This window comes from Lolium perenne, chromosome 6 (assembly GCF_019359855.2).
Source record: "Lolium perenne isolate Kyuss_39 chromosome 6, Kyuss_2.0, whole genome shotgun sequence".
Taxonomy (NCBI): domain Eukaryota; kingdom Viridiplantae; phylum Streptophyta; class Magnoliopsida; order Poales; family Poaceae; genus Lolium; species Lolium perenne.
Window position 1 is genome coordinate 204,891,950 of NC_067249.2, and position 13,795 is coordinate 204,905,744.

Genomic DNA, 13,795 nt, shown 5'->3' on the forward strand with positions numbered 1-13,795 from the left:
TTAGGCGAGAGATGTCTATGCGTCCCAGCATAAAATCATTGAGAATGTGAAGCACCCCGAGCTTGACATTAGGCCAAAACCGTTTGAAGAACAAAACAGGAAAGCCATCCGGTCCGGGAGCCGTGTCCGATTTCATCTCCCGAACAATGGAATCCAACTCCGTTTCCGTAAAAGTTATCATGAGTTGATTATTGTCTTCCAACGAGACCTGTGAAGTCGTCGGCCAAGTCCTGGGAGATAAGCTACATGTGCGGTTCCCCTCCGAACCGAGCAAGTCACGATAGAAGTCGTAGATCGCCGATTGGATTTTACTGGGATCGTTCGTGATTTCATTCCCTAAGTTAATGGAGGATATCGTGCACTTTCTTCTTCTTCCATTGGCCACCGCATGAAAGTATGCCGTGTTTGCGTCCCCCTGGACCGCCCACTTGACCCTTCCTCTTTGGCGCCAGTATTCTTCCTCCGCACCCACGATTTGGAGGAGTTGATCTTCCAGGTAGTATCTTTGTGCCCATTCCTCATCGTCCAAGCCACTGGAATCTGCCTGCACATCAAGCTGTATGATTTAGGTCATCAGGACTTCCTTGTCACGTTTGCTTGCCACTCCAATGTTACGGGCCCATCCACGCAGATGCTGGCGGAGGCAACCGGACATGAACTGCCACCAGTCAATGATGTCCCGGCCTCCCACTTTGGCCGATAGATTGCCCCATGTGTTTTGAAGCATGGGTAGAAAGTCCTGGCGCTCGAACCAGCCTGATTCGAAGAGGAAACGGTTGCTTCTCTCTGGCAGCCCATCGCCGGAGTCAAAGATAAGCGGAGTATGATCAGAGCCCAAGCTCGTCTCTGCGCGAAGAGAACAGAGAGGGAAAAAACCTTCCAGAGAAGGAGAGATGAAGACACGATCGAGCACCGAACGCACAGGGTTGATTTGGCGGTTGGTCCAGGTGAACCGGGCCCCGGAGCGCGGGATTTCACGCAACGCCCACGTTGCAATGTGTTCATTGAACAGATCCATGAGCCTCCAGTTGAGGTGATCATTGTTCTTGTCACAGGCCGCTCTGATGAGGTTAAAGTCTCCGCCCATAAGCAAAGGAGTGTTGGTTCTAGCCACCTTGGCCGAAATTTCCTCGAGGAAGGCCCTAGATCGCCCGTGATCCGCAGGGCCGTAAATCCCAACCACCGTTATGATCCGTCTGGACGTCCTGTGGAGAATGGAGGTACTAAGGTAGAACTGTCCCATATCTACCACACCCACCTCAAAGCCGCTGTCACGAACGCCCATAAGCATCCCCCCGGAGTGCCCGTTGGCCGCAGCCAGCACCAGAAAAACTTGTCCCCGATCTCCAGGCTACGCAGTTCAAGATCCGTGAAGTCCTGTTTGATGGTTTCCTGTAGGATGACTATGTCAATCTTGTGATCTCGGAGGTAATCCTTCAAGAGAGTCCGTCGCCCCCTACGACCGAACCCTCGGATGTTCCAAAAAAGGCATCTCATTTGGATAACCTTCCTTGAGCCCGTGCTTGGCGGGTTAGCGGTCTTGGGCCTACTGGATATTGCTTCTTGGCCATCTTCCTCTTTTTAGTGGGTTTGCCCTTGCTTCCCTGCTCGAGGATGTCCTCCCCCGCTTGTACCACAGGCCCTTCCTGTGTTACCCGGGGTTTATTCTCTTCATTTGTCGCAGCTTGTGCCTTGGCCGTCTCCACCTCAGCTTTGTGTCTAGCTGCTGCCAGGTCAGCTTGTGCAAGCTCCCTAGCTTGTATCAAGGAGATGATCGTCTCGGGAGGGCCCAGAGAGGAGGAAGGGAAAATGACACAGCTATCTTTCGCCACCGTGAGCAATTTATCAACAGGAGCAGTTTGAAAGGCAGTATACTTAGATGAATCGAAAGTACCTGGGGTGGCGGAGGAGGGAGCATCTTTGTCGGTGGCGAGGCGAATAGCTCTGGCCAGCACATGTTCATCTGCCACGCTCACGCTACGGGCGCTCTTCCTCAATGATTCAGCCGGGGTTGCCTTGGAGCGAGGCGCACGAGCCACCGCCGCCCCCAGCTCCGGGATGGGGCTTTCTGCCAGCAGCACCAGAGGAGTCTTGGAGGAATCCTTGATTGCAGGAGCGAGATGGAGAGAGGGATTCTCCAGGTCCTTCCCCACCTGCTCGTCCTCGATCGCAAAGAGTTTCGACCCCGCCGCCTCGAGCATGAGCTTCCTTGAGGGACGATCGTGGTTGCTTTTGCTGCGCCTCTCGCTGGCGCGGAGAGCGGACGCCGCGGACTCCCCTGAAGCCGGGCTGTGCCATCCGATCTCCTTCTTTTCTTCAGCTCCTAACTGCAAAGCCTTCCCCGGAGTCAGGTAAGACTGTCCTTCATCGGTTTCTTCATTGAGGGTGGACAGGGAGGTAGAAAGCTGCAGTTGTTCCAGATCCGAGCACCTTGAAGACGAGACAGGGGGAGATGCGAGCACCTGCTTGATCATGTTGGCCATCGTGGGAAAGATGTCTCCCTGTGCCGTGAGGTTTGAACCATACTGACTGAATGCAGAAGCGGGTAGCGTGATCTTGTGCGACTGATCCTTCTCGACACGACAAGCGGAAGGCGAGCATGGGGAAGTGTAACCCTCCGTGGCCGCTTGCGGCACAGATTTTCTCGCAAATCCAGCGTTTCCTCCCGCCGGGGCAGAGGCCGGGGTGTTCTTGGTATTGTCATTGTGCTTCTTGCGTCTTTGGTCCCACCTATCTTCATCCGTTTCTTCTTGGTCTTCATCCTTGTCATCTTCTCCGTTCTTAGCCGGTGGGGAGGGAGGGTCGTTGTATGGTTCGTCTGTGGATTTCTTGGAAATGGGAACAATGCGGATCCTGAAACCTTGCATGTTGACAAACAAGGTAATGTGCTCTTGAAGTTGCACCGGGGTTTGACAGCCGAACGACATCTTGATGGGGCCGTTGGGGTGCTCGAGGGAGGCCACGTCCACCGCTAGAGGCCTGCCCACCTCACGGGTGCTAAGGAGGAGACGGTCAGCGTGACGCAAAGGAGGCGGGACTCCGAGGAGGTGGACCCACACCTCCTCCAGTTTCTCCACCACCAACGGATCATCCGTGGGGATCGTGACGATGGCCTTGATCTTGCACATAGGTAATGTGATGCCGCCGCCTCGAATTGCCATACGCAAGCTTTCTTTAGAGGGGAAGATTACCGAGAAATCTGTAGAAGTGAGCTTGCACACCTGCCACGCCCAGTTATCATCCACCAGGTCTTTGAGTTCTTCTTCTAGTTGTTCTTCGTTGAGTCCCTCCTTCTCAAGAATGATAAGAGCAGAGTTGGTAGCCGGCTGGTACATCTCCTCCTCAGGGACTTCGCAGCAGACGAAACCTTTACGTTGCCCTCCGAATCCCGCCCAGTAAGGATCCAGGCTCTTGGAGAAGATGGCGCACATGGCCGTTGGGTGACCATGCTTCTTGCACTTCACACAAAACGCTTCTGCCTTGCACTCTGCCTGAATATGGCCTTGATTCCCGCAGTTATAGCAGGTGATGTTGTTAGCGTCCTGGTTGGGAGTGCTGCTGGACCCCCCAGCGGCCAACCCAGGAGCAGCCGAAGCAGGAACCGCCCCTTGCGGGATCCTAGGCGCCCTCTGATGTCGCTTCTGTCCTCCCCGGGTCTGATCGCGCCCACGCGGTCCAGCAGGGGGCGGTGGAGGAGGGGGAGGAGGGTACTGCGAGTGCTCCGAGCGGCGTTGATGGTTGTAGTTGGAGCGCTCCCTATCTCTGGCTTGGTCGCGTTGCGCCTGTTGACGCCGGTGCTCATCTTCTTCGCGTTCCAGGCGCTGTCGGAGCTCACGATCCCTGGATCGCTCGCGGTTGTCGTTGATGGCGTCGAAGGAGCGCTTGCCCCTGTAGCTTCTCTCCCGATCCATGGGGACCAGAACCCAGGAGTGCTCGCCGGAGGTAGGTGAGGTGGAGGAACGGAGGTATTTGGCGGAGCGGCGGTTTCTGCGAACGTCGCGGCTGGGAGCTGGGAAACCAAGATCTGGATCTAGGGTTCCCACACGGAGCCACAACCACTTATATGTGGGCGGCGGAGGGGTAAAACCGTCCCAGGTCCAACCCTTGTCCGCGGGCTCAGTCTCGTCCGTTGATCCCATGCCTAGGGACACGTGGGACTCATCCAAGCTAGGAGAGGAGGAAGTGGGCTGTGCCACGAGCGACAGCACCTGCGGCCCAACACCCTTCAGGCCCACCAGGCCCAACTGGCCCAGGTTGAGCTGGGCCTCCAGGGAGGGCTCACCCGCAAGCTCGGGCAACGGAAACCCTAATCCGCCGCCGCCAGAGTGCGCCGCCGTCGTCCTCTTGTCGCAACCGGCCGACAAGGGGACAGACAAGGATCCGATGCGGATCTCGTGGGGAGGAGCCCGGACGAGGGGAGTACTCCCCCGCTCACCACGAGACGGGAGAGGGGGAAAATCCATGCTGCCCGGAGCAGTGGAAGGCGGTGGAGGGCGTCCGCCCGTCGGAGCCGTCGCGGAGGCCAGGGGGCCGGAGCTCTCGGATGGCAGGTTCGCCGGCGACGAGGGCTCCCTCAGCCCAGGTCCCATGAAGAAACATCCGAGAGAGATCTGAGAGGGTCGAGAGGTGGGATCTGCGTCTTCGTCTTCGTCGGAGGGATCCTCGTCGGAGGCAGTGAGGAGGGCAGCGTACCTGTTGCCGGCGAGCTTGGAACGCTTGGCACGGTGTGGGGTGTCAGACCGCCGTCCCCGGCGGCGGCCGTCCGCCCACCGGAGGCGCGGGGATGTGGGGGCCCCCGTGTCGCCCCCCAAATCGCCCGAGCGTCGCCCAAGGCGCTGCGTGAGACACATCTCCTCCATATTCAGAGCAATTTCACCGTTTACTTGTTCCCACAGTTAACAAAATCCAGACATACATAGGAAGTTTTATAACTGAATTTGCGGCAGAAGCAGAAACCGCCTCACTTGCAGCACAACGGAGTTGATTAAGTCTTTGTATCTGACGGAGAGGTTGAGTGACATACAACTTTTTTTTTTAACAGAAGACGGGGTCAACTACCCCAGCGGAGCAATTTTCATTTAAGCACACATGGCAGAACAAATTACAGCAAGGTCCCTTGTCATCTCTTGTCCTGAATAACCAACTATTTGAAGAAGAGACCCTACAATTTACATAAAGCACCCTGGAAAGAAGTGTAGAAAAGCAATCAAGTGCCTTGGTGCCTCTGCCACCGCACGACGGCGAGCTCGAGGCATCTCCGCCGAGCTCAGAGAGCTGTATGCCCGAAAGCCCTACTCCGGCGAGAGGATCCAGCTGCTAGCAACCTCCAGGAGCCCGGGGACGAACCACTTGGGTTCCTAAAGGCGTCGAGCACCAGCAGATAGATCGGAGGGCCTCCAAAACGGAGGTTGAGGATGGGTCACCTTGTTGACCGAGAATCACGGAGACAACTCTAGTCGCCGCGTGTTGCGCTCGTAGCAGAGATCCTGCTCCAGGACGCTCGCATGTCGATCTGTCAACCACGACGCCGGCGAGGATCTCCTCCTCTTTTCCACCACCATGGTGGCCAGGAGAAGGAAGAGTCAGCCCAACTCCACCCAGATCAAGAGGAGAGCAGATGAGCTTTATTTGAGGGGTCGTGGTAGCGCCGTCGCCGTCCGCCTCCGGCTCCCACCATCGGAGCGCCACGCACAGCCACCACACCACCACAGGCCACCGGGAGCAGACCAAGTTCCACCATGGCCAAGCCCCCAAGGGTATGACGCCAAACTCCACATGGGTAGCATCTAAAACTAGACTAGATCTGCAGCTATACCTAATCCTACCTACTCCGGCGCCCATCTTTGACCTACTCCGGCCGGCTATTCCGGCAGAGAGGGCCTCGAATCGGCCCGGCCGACGGAGGTCGGCCCTCAAAGTCCTGTAGCGGAGAGAGAGAGAGAGGGGGGGAAGGGGGGAACTGTTGTGGGTATACTTCATGGGTGTACCATCGACAGTGCCTAGATCCGGCAAGCCCGGGTGGCCCACAGACGGTGATGAGGCATGTGGCCCATCGGGCGGCCCAGTTGCTGTTGATCATGTAGGAAGAAGTCCAGCCCAGGATCAGCAGGCCGGATCCGCACCGACCTAGGAGTGACCCGGATCCAGGGAGGCCCATGAGGAACCCGGATCCAGTACGACGTGTATGGAAGGCGGATCCGTGACGTGCACGGCAAGATATTGTACCGTAGGTAGGCTGTCTGTAATCCGGCTAGGACTCTCCATGTAAACCCTAGATCCGTGCGCCTTTATAAGCCGGATCCCGGGAGCCCTAGAGGCACAACCACAACTCATTGTAACAACGCGAAAGCGCCCAGATAATTCCAGACAAGCAGCAGTAGGCCCTGTCATCGTGCAGGTGTTCCGAAGCTGGGTAACTCGCGTACCACCGTCCCGTGTGCACTCCGCCCTATGGCCCCTACTTCTTCTCCCCCTCGTGAGGATCCCTCCTCCGGGGTACCGTCGATTAGGCAACGACAGTTGGCGCCCACCGTGGGGCCTGTGGCGTCTGGAGGCCGGAACCGGGAGGGTTCCGCCATGGGAAGCTACGACGACACCATCGCTGTGGGGCGCGTCCTTTACGCCGGAAATCTGCCGATCGTCCCTCCGGATGAGTGCTGGATTCCGGCTAGGACAAACCCCGTCAAGCTCTCCATCGTCCCAATTGGCGGCATTCACATCTTCATCGGGGAAACCGTCGATTCCGACGGAAACCCACTGGTAAGTAACGCAGACGCGACCGCCGCAGAGCTGGACGCTGTCGCGAAGATCCGATCTGAGATGCAGGAGCTTCCCAAGGAAGATTCCGCCTTGGATCTGGAAATTTCAAAGTGCCTCATGGATCTAGGGTATGACTTCTCCAAGTGCCTCATGGATGGTGGAGCCAGCCTGAACATCATGTACCTGGAGACTCTAGAGCGGATGAACCTCACCAAGGAACAGCTCAAGCACAGCACCACTGAGTTTCATGTTGTGGTTCCGGGTAAGAAGGCGAATTCCCTCGGCAGTATCACACTTCCCGTGGCTTTTGGCGATGTTCATAATTTCCGCGAAGAGAAGATCACGTTTGAAGTTGTGCCCTTCAAGAGCTCCTACCACGTCATCTTCGGCAGGCCCACCTACCACAAGTTCCACGCAAGAGCGTGCTACATCTACAACAAGCTCAAGATTCCGGGTCCTAAAGGTATGATTACCGTATCCGGAGACTACAAAAAGGCTCATGAGTGCGAGTTAGGCGAAGCCGCCTTCGCAGAGTCTGTGATATCCGGAGAAGAGCTGAAAGGCTACAGAGCCGCGGTGGATCCGACTGAGATGCAGACCACCAAGAAGCAAATCTCCGAGCAGAAAACCTCCTTCAAGCCCGCGATTGAAACCAATAAGCATGACCTCATTCCGGGTGACTCTTCCAAGCAGGTGTCAGTCGGAGCCAACATGGACCCCAAATAGGAAAGCGCGCTCGTCGAGTTCCTCCGCGCTAACATGGATATCTTCGCATGGCAACCTTCTGACATGTCCGGAGTACCTAGGGAACTCGCCGAGCACTACCTCAACATAAATCCAGGGGCCAAACCAGTGAAGCAAGCTATGCGACGCTTTGGAGACAAGAAGCGCCGCGCCATAGGAATGGAACTAGCAAAGTTACTAGAAGCAGGTTTTGTAATAGAAGTTATCCACACCGATTGGGTCGCGAATCCCGTCCTTGTACCCAAAAAGAACACTGAAATACTAAGAATGTGCATCGATTACTCCGGCTTGAACAAACATTGCCCGAAGGATCCGTTCCCCTTGCCGCGCATTGACCAAGTCATTGATTCGACGGCGGGGGCGGAACTTCTGTGTTTTCTTGATGCGTATTCCGGGTATCATCAGATCCGGATGAAGGAATCCGACCAAAAGGCGACTTCATTCATTACCCCGTTCGGTACTTACTGCTATGTTACTATGCCCTTTGGTCTGAAAAATGCAGGTGCTACCTACCAGCGTACGATGCAGCGGTGCCTGAAGGACCAAATCGGCCGGAACGTGCACGCTTACGTCGACGACATCGCGGTCATGACCCGGAAAGGATCCGACTTGATCAGCGACCTCACAGAAACCTTCGACAACCTCCGCAGGTACAAGATGATGTTGAATCCGCTGAAGTGCGTCTTTGGCGTGCCAGCCGGAAAACTCCTTGGCTTCATAGTCTCTCACAGAGGCATTGAGGTTAACCCGAAAAAGATCAAGGCAATCCTGTGCATCAAAAGGCCAACTTGTCTCAAAGATGTGCAACGACTAACTGGTTGCGTTGCAGCAATCAGTAGGTTTGTTAGCCGTCTTGGCGAGAAGGCACTACCTCTGTACAAGCTGCTGAAGAAAACAGACAAATTTTGTCCGGGGACGACGCAATGATGCAGCTCTTCGAGGGTTGAAGGAAATACTCACCTCCCCGCCTATCTTGGCAGCTCCAAAGAGAGTCGAGCCAATGCTCCTTTATCTGGCAGCTACCAACAAAGTCGTCACCTCGTCATCGTGGTGGAGCGAAAGGAAGAAGGTCATGAATATGACGTCCGAGACCTGTCTACTACATCGGCGAGGTGCTGACGGAATCAAAGCAGAGATATCCTCACTTTCGAGAAGCTAGCTTATGGCGTGTTCCTAGGCAGCCGGAAGCTGAGGCATTATTTCCAAGAGCATCCGATGTGATGCGTGAGCAAGGCTCCGCTGTCAACAATTCTCAACAACGCTGACGCAACAGGACGTACGGCTAAATGGGGCATCGAATTATCCGCCTTCGACATCGCTTACAAGCCAAGGACTGCGGTAAAATCCCAGGTTCTGGCGGATTTCGTTGCAGATTGGACAGAAGCTCCGGATGCAAGTCTGGAGCCGGAACCAGAGACATGGGTCATGCACTTCGACGGATCCAAGCAGCACCAAGGCTCAGGAGCCGGAGTCACCCTGAAGTCCCCTACCGGAGAAGAACTGCAGTATGTTCTGCAGATCCACTTCGAAGCTACCAACAATATGGCGGAATATGAGGCTCTACTACACGGCCTGCGCATCGCTAAGGAAATAGGGATCAAGCACATCATATGCTGTGGAGATTCCGACCTGGTGGCACAGCAAGTAGCCGGAACCTGGAACGCCAGAAATTCCGTCATGGCGGCCTACAGAGACGAAGTTGACGAGATCGCCAAGAGCTTCCTCGGATACGAAGTCAAGTACGTCAGGAGAGACGACAACACAGCGGCAGATATGCTATCCAAGCTCGGATCCGGCAGGAAGCCAATTCCGCCTGGCATTTTCCTGGAGCATCTCCGGATACCCTCAGTTAAGGGCGCTAACCCGGAAAATCCAGAGGTGGCAGTGTCTCCGGCTAGGGAAGTTATGGCTATCATTCCGGCTTGGACCCAGCCTTTCCTGGACTACCTAATCGATCAGAAGTTGCCAGAGGACGAGGTCCTCGCACGACAGATCGTCAGACGAGCAAGAACCTACACAATAGTTGATGGACAGCTCTACAAACGAAGTGCAGCAGGGGTATTTCTTAAATGCGTCTCCAATCCAGATGGCATTGAAATCCTCAGAGAGATCCACGCAGGGGACTGCGGGCATCACGCCGCCCCCAGATCACTCGTTGCAAAAGCTTTTCGGTTAGGTTTCTACTGGCTTACAGCTAAAGAAGACGCTGATAAAATAGTCAAGACCTGCCGAGGTTGCCAGTACTACGCTACTCAACCAAACGCTCCAGCCCAAGAGCTGAAGACCATACCTATCACCTGGCCATTTGCGGTCTGGGGGCTCGATATGGTTGGTAAGTTAAAAAAATCATCTCCTGGCGGTTTTGAGTACCTCCTGGTCGCTGTTGACAAGTTCAGCAAATGGATCGAGGCTAAGCCAGTGAGAAAAGCCGACGGTGCTACGGCACTAAAATTCGTCTGCAGCCTCGTGATGAGATTCGGCATCCCACACAGCATAATCACAGATAATGGCACAAACTTCGCTCAAGGAGAGTTAAGGGATTATTGTGACACAATGGGGATCCGACTGGACCTTGCATCTGTGGCTCATCCACAATCTAACGGTCAGGTTGAAAGGGCTAACGGTCTAATATTATCAGGAATTAAGCCGCGCCTCGAAGAACCGCTGCGACGAGCAGCCGGAGCTTGGGCTGACGAGTTGGAAGCTGTTCTGTGGAGTTTACGAACCACCCCTAACAGATCAACAGGGTTTACCCCTTTTTTCCTGGTATACGGATCCGAAGCCGTGCTTCCCTCCGACATCATCCACGACTCACCGCGAGTTTCCGCCTACAATGAAGAAACAGCTGACGAGGCCAGACAGCTATCTGTGGACCTGATCGAGGAAGCTCGGAACTTAGCAGATCAGAGATCCGCCATCTATCGGCAAAAGCTCCGACGTTATCACGATCGTCGAGTTCGGAAACGCTCCTTCATGGCAGGAGACCTGGTCCTCCGCCTTCGACAGGTGAAAGACCATAAGCTGCAATCTCCATGGGAAGGACCCTTCGTCGTTAGCAAAGTGCTCCATAACGGGTCGTATTACCTTGTTGATTTCCGTGAGCTAAGGGACAGACCTGCTAACTGGCACCGGAAACGCAAGCGTGAGGATCCGGATGACATCTACGATGAAACAGATCGCCCCTGGAATATTGCACAGCTACGTCCTTTCTACACTTAGCATATATTTTCCGAGTTCTAAACTCTGTAATAGTTATACATGATCAATGAAATAAAGCTTCTGGTTCACTCTTTGAGTCTTTTACCTCCTTTCTTGTTCATTTTAGATCGTGTATGTTTTTTCCGACTAAAACCGCAGAGCTGGATATTTCCGCCTAGGCGTGTATGAAAGTTGTGATTTCCAAAATCGTCCTTTAGGACGTAAGCTTAAGTTTTCTGATTAAGTTGTTATCTGTTGCGAACTCGTGGATTCCTAGTAGCGATTTCCGGCACCTACGCCTGGGGGCTTGTTTCCGCGGTTATGGACGGACTGCCACTGGCTTCGCTGCCGCCAAGCGAGCGTTTCCGGCTAAGGTTTTCCGGCTCGTGGAAGGTCAAGCGGGCAAGCCGGAAAATAACGAAATCAGCACTTGCTTTCCGACATAAAACGAAACATGCACATAATATTTAACGGATAGCAGGATAAGTTTTTCCGCCCCATGCATAATCGTTTCGTTCCTAGCTACTTAAGAATTTAAAGTCTTATTACAAACCCTCGCTGGGGCCAAAATGATGCATTGTTTTTCCCGCAGGAATAAAGTTTTCACTCCTGTTCCTTGGCCGGAGAAGTCTTGCCCTCTGGATCCTGTTCCTTGGCACCTTCGGCCGGCTCTGGATCTTGTTCCTTGGCACCTTCGGCCGGAGAAGACACGTCTTCTTCACTTCCTTTTTCCTCAGAAGCAGCAGTGCTGGTCTTGGGTTCCTCTTGGGGAGCATCCTTGGAGCTGGTCCAGGTAAACTGGCTCCAGGATTCCGCAGGTCGCGCCTTGGCCTCGAGTTCCTTTTGAAGTTCCGCTTCCAAGGGCTCGTCAGCTGCGAGGACGACCTTGTCGTAGAATTCCTCGTGCCGGATCCTGCGCGCGATACGGGTGTCGTAGCCACTCACTGCATCCAGCAGCAAGCCGACATCCGCATCCGGAGGAACGCCCGTGGTCACTTCATCAAGATCAAGACCCGGAGTGTGTGCCAGGCACATGGTCAAGGCCATTGCAGCTGCGCCGCGGGCTGAAGATGCTTGCAGATCTGTCACCAGCTCCGGCAGAACATCCATCTTGCCAATAAGCTTGCGCACGTCGCAAGTGCGGCTCCTCTTGATGTTCAAGTTATGACATATCTTGCGGGAGGCGGAGATGAGATCTTTGCAGTCATCGCCTGCAAGTTGAAGAAGGTCATCCCGAGGGAACAAATTCCGGCGCTGTTCCGGGTACCCAAGCGGCTCTGCATAAAAGATCATCAGGATATAAGCACGCAAATTGAGCGCAAAGTAAAAGCACTCGGAGCAAATATCTTGACAAAGGGTCCGATATCATACCCAAGATGTTCTCATTGAGTAAGTCCCAGTGGTGCTCCGCCGTCTCCATAAATTTCCGGAGTCCATTGAGCTCTTTTTGCTGCCTCCGGATGGTCTCGCTATCAGCTTTCTTTTTCAGCTCCAGCTCGCCCTTCTCCCTGATATGCTCGGAGTTTGTCTCCGCCAGCTGCTTTTCGGCCTGCTCCCTCTTAAGTTCCGCCTCCTTTAGCTTCGTCTCCAATTCTTGGTACGAGGAGCGCAGGTTCTCAAGTTCAGTCGAAGCTGTTGCAAGGGAGGAGGATGCGCCTATAATAATATACGTTAACAGCAAATTTGAAGTCGGAATTTGGTTAATAACGAAGAAGGCGGAAACCAACCTTGGGCGTCCGCCAGTTGTTTAGCCAGTTCCGCATTCTCATCCTTCAAGGTCCGGATATTTTCCGCCTGACTCAGAGTAACGCGGCGCTGCAAGGCAATGTTCTTGTGCAGCTCGTAGTGCAGCGCCTGCTGTTCCTGTAAAATTTAAACAGCGCAGGAGTTAAAATTCCGCCTGTCGCAGTGGTTTCCTTTAAAGCATCATTGCCGGAACTTTTCCTCCATAATGCTTGGGGGCTACTGGTCCATTCTAAAAAACTTTCCCGGAAGTAATCTCTTTCTAAGCATTTAAGCGCTAACTACTTTTGGAGTTTCCGCCTACATGCTTGGGGGCTACTGGGGAGTACCTTTTGCTTGCAGATAAGTTGATCGCAGAACTGGCCAATGTTTTTCTTGAAGTCCTGGATTTCCGATGTCCTGGAATCCGGCTTCCCCCAGGCGTTGTTCATCATGGCGTTGAGCAGGTCTTGTTCAAGTTCCCACTTCTCCGCCTCAGTCAGCTTGTTAAAAAACTTGGTGGCATACGCCTTGGGGGTGGAAGTGGTGTCCGCCGGATCTCCGAAGTTCTTCGGAAAAACGACTATGTCGCCAGCGCCTTCTCCAGCCTTCTCGGAAGTGACTTCCGCATCTCCTTGGCCTTGTGTTTCCGCCTCTTCTTGGGCAGGGCCTTTGGCCTTGGGATCTTCTTCCTCCGCATGCCCGCTGCTAACCGGAATTATTTCCGGTGGAGTGTTTTCGGCAGGCGGGGGAGATGGGTCAGCCTGAGGAGGCGATGGTTGAGGAGTTGGGTGGGAAGCGCTGGGTGGAACTGGAGTAGAGGGACCAACAGCCGGAGATTTCTTCATGTACTTCGTGATGGGCTCCTGGCTGGTGGTCCGCGTGGCAGCGGTTTTCGGATTCCTGCAAACAAGTGAAAGGGTTTAGACAAGAAATAGTTTCGCTAAGTTGAAATCGCATCATGCTCGGAAACTTACGGGGCGCCGGGAATGATGGGGCGTGTGCCCTGGCCAGCCGTCGAGAGCATCCGTAGACGCGCTCGCTCCGCTTTCCTTGAGTCAAGCGGAGGTGGTTTCGTCGTCTTTGGCTTCTTGGCGGAGGCCTCGCCGCTAGCTCCGGCTTCAGAGCCGGAAGCCTTGGCGCGGGGACGCTTTGTAGGTCGAGGGGCCGCCTTGCGGGGTGCTTGGTCCTCTTCCTCCTCATCGTCTTCCGGAGCCTCCTCCGCCGTGTCGCTGGTGACGGGGACGCGAATGATGGTGCGGAAGTTGTCCTCCGCCAATGTATTGAGCTGGAAGGAAAATGAACAAAAGTTAGAGTTAAACATCAAAAAACTTGTGAAGTTTGAAGTAGCGGAAAGAACGAAGCTTACCGG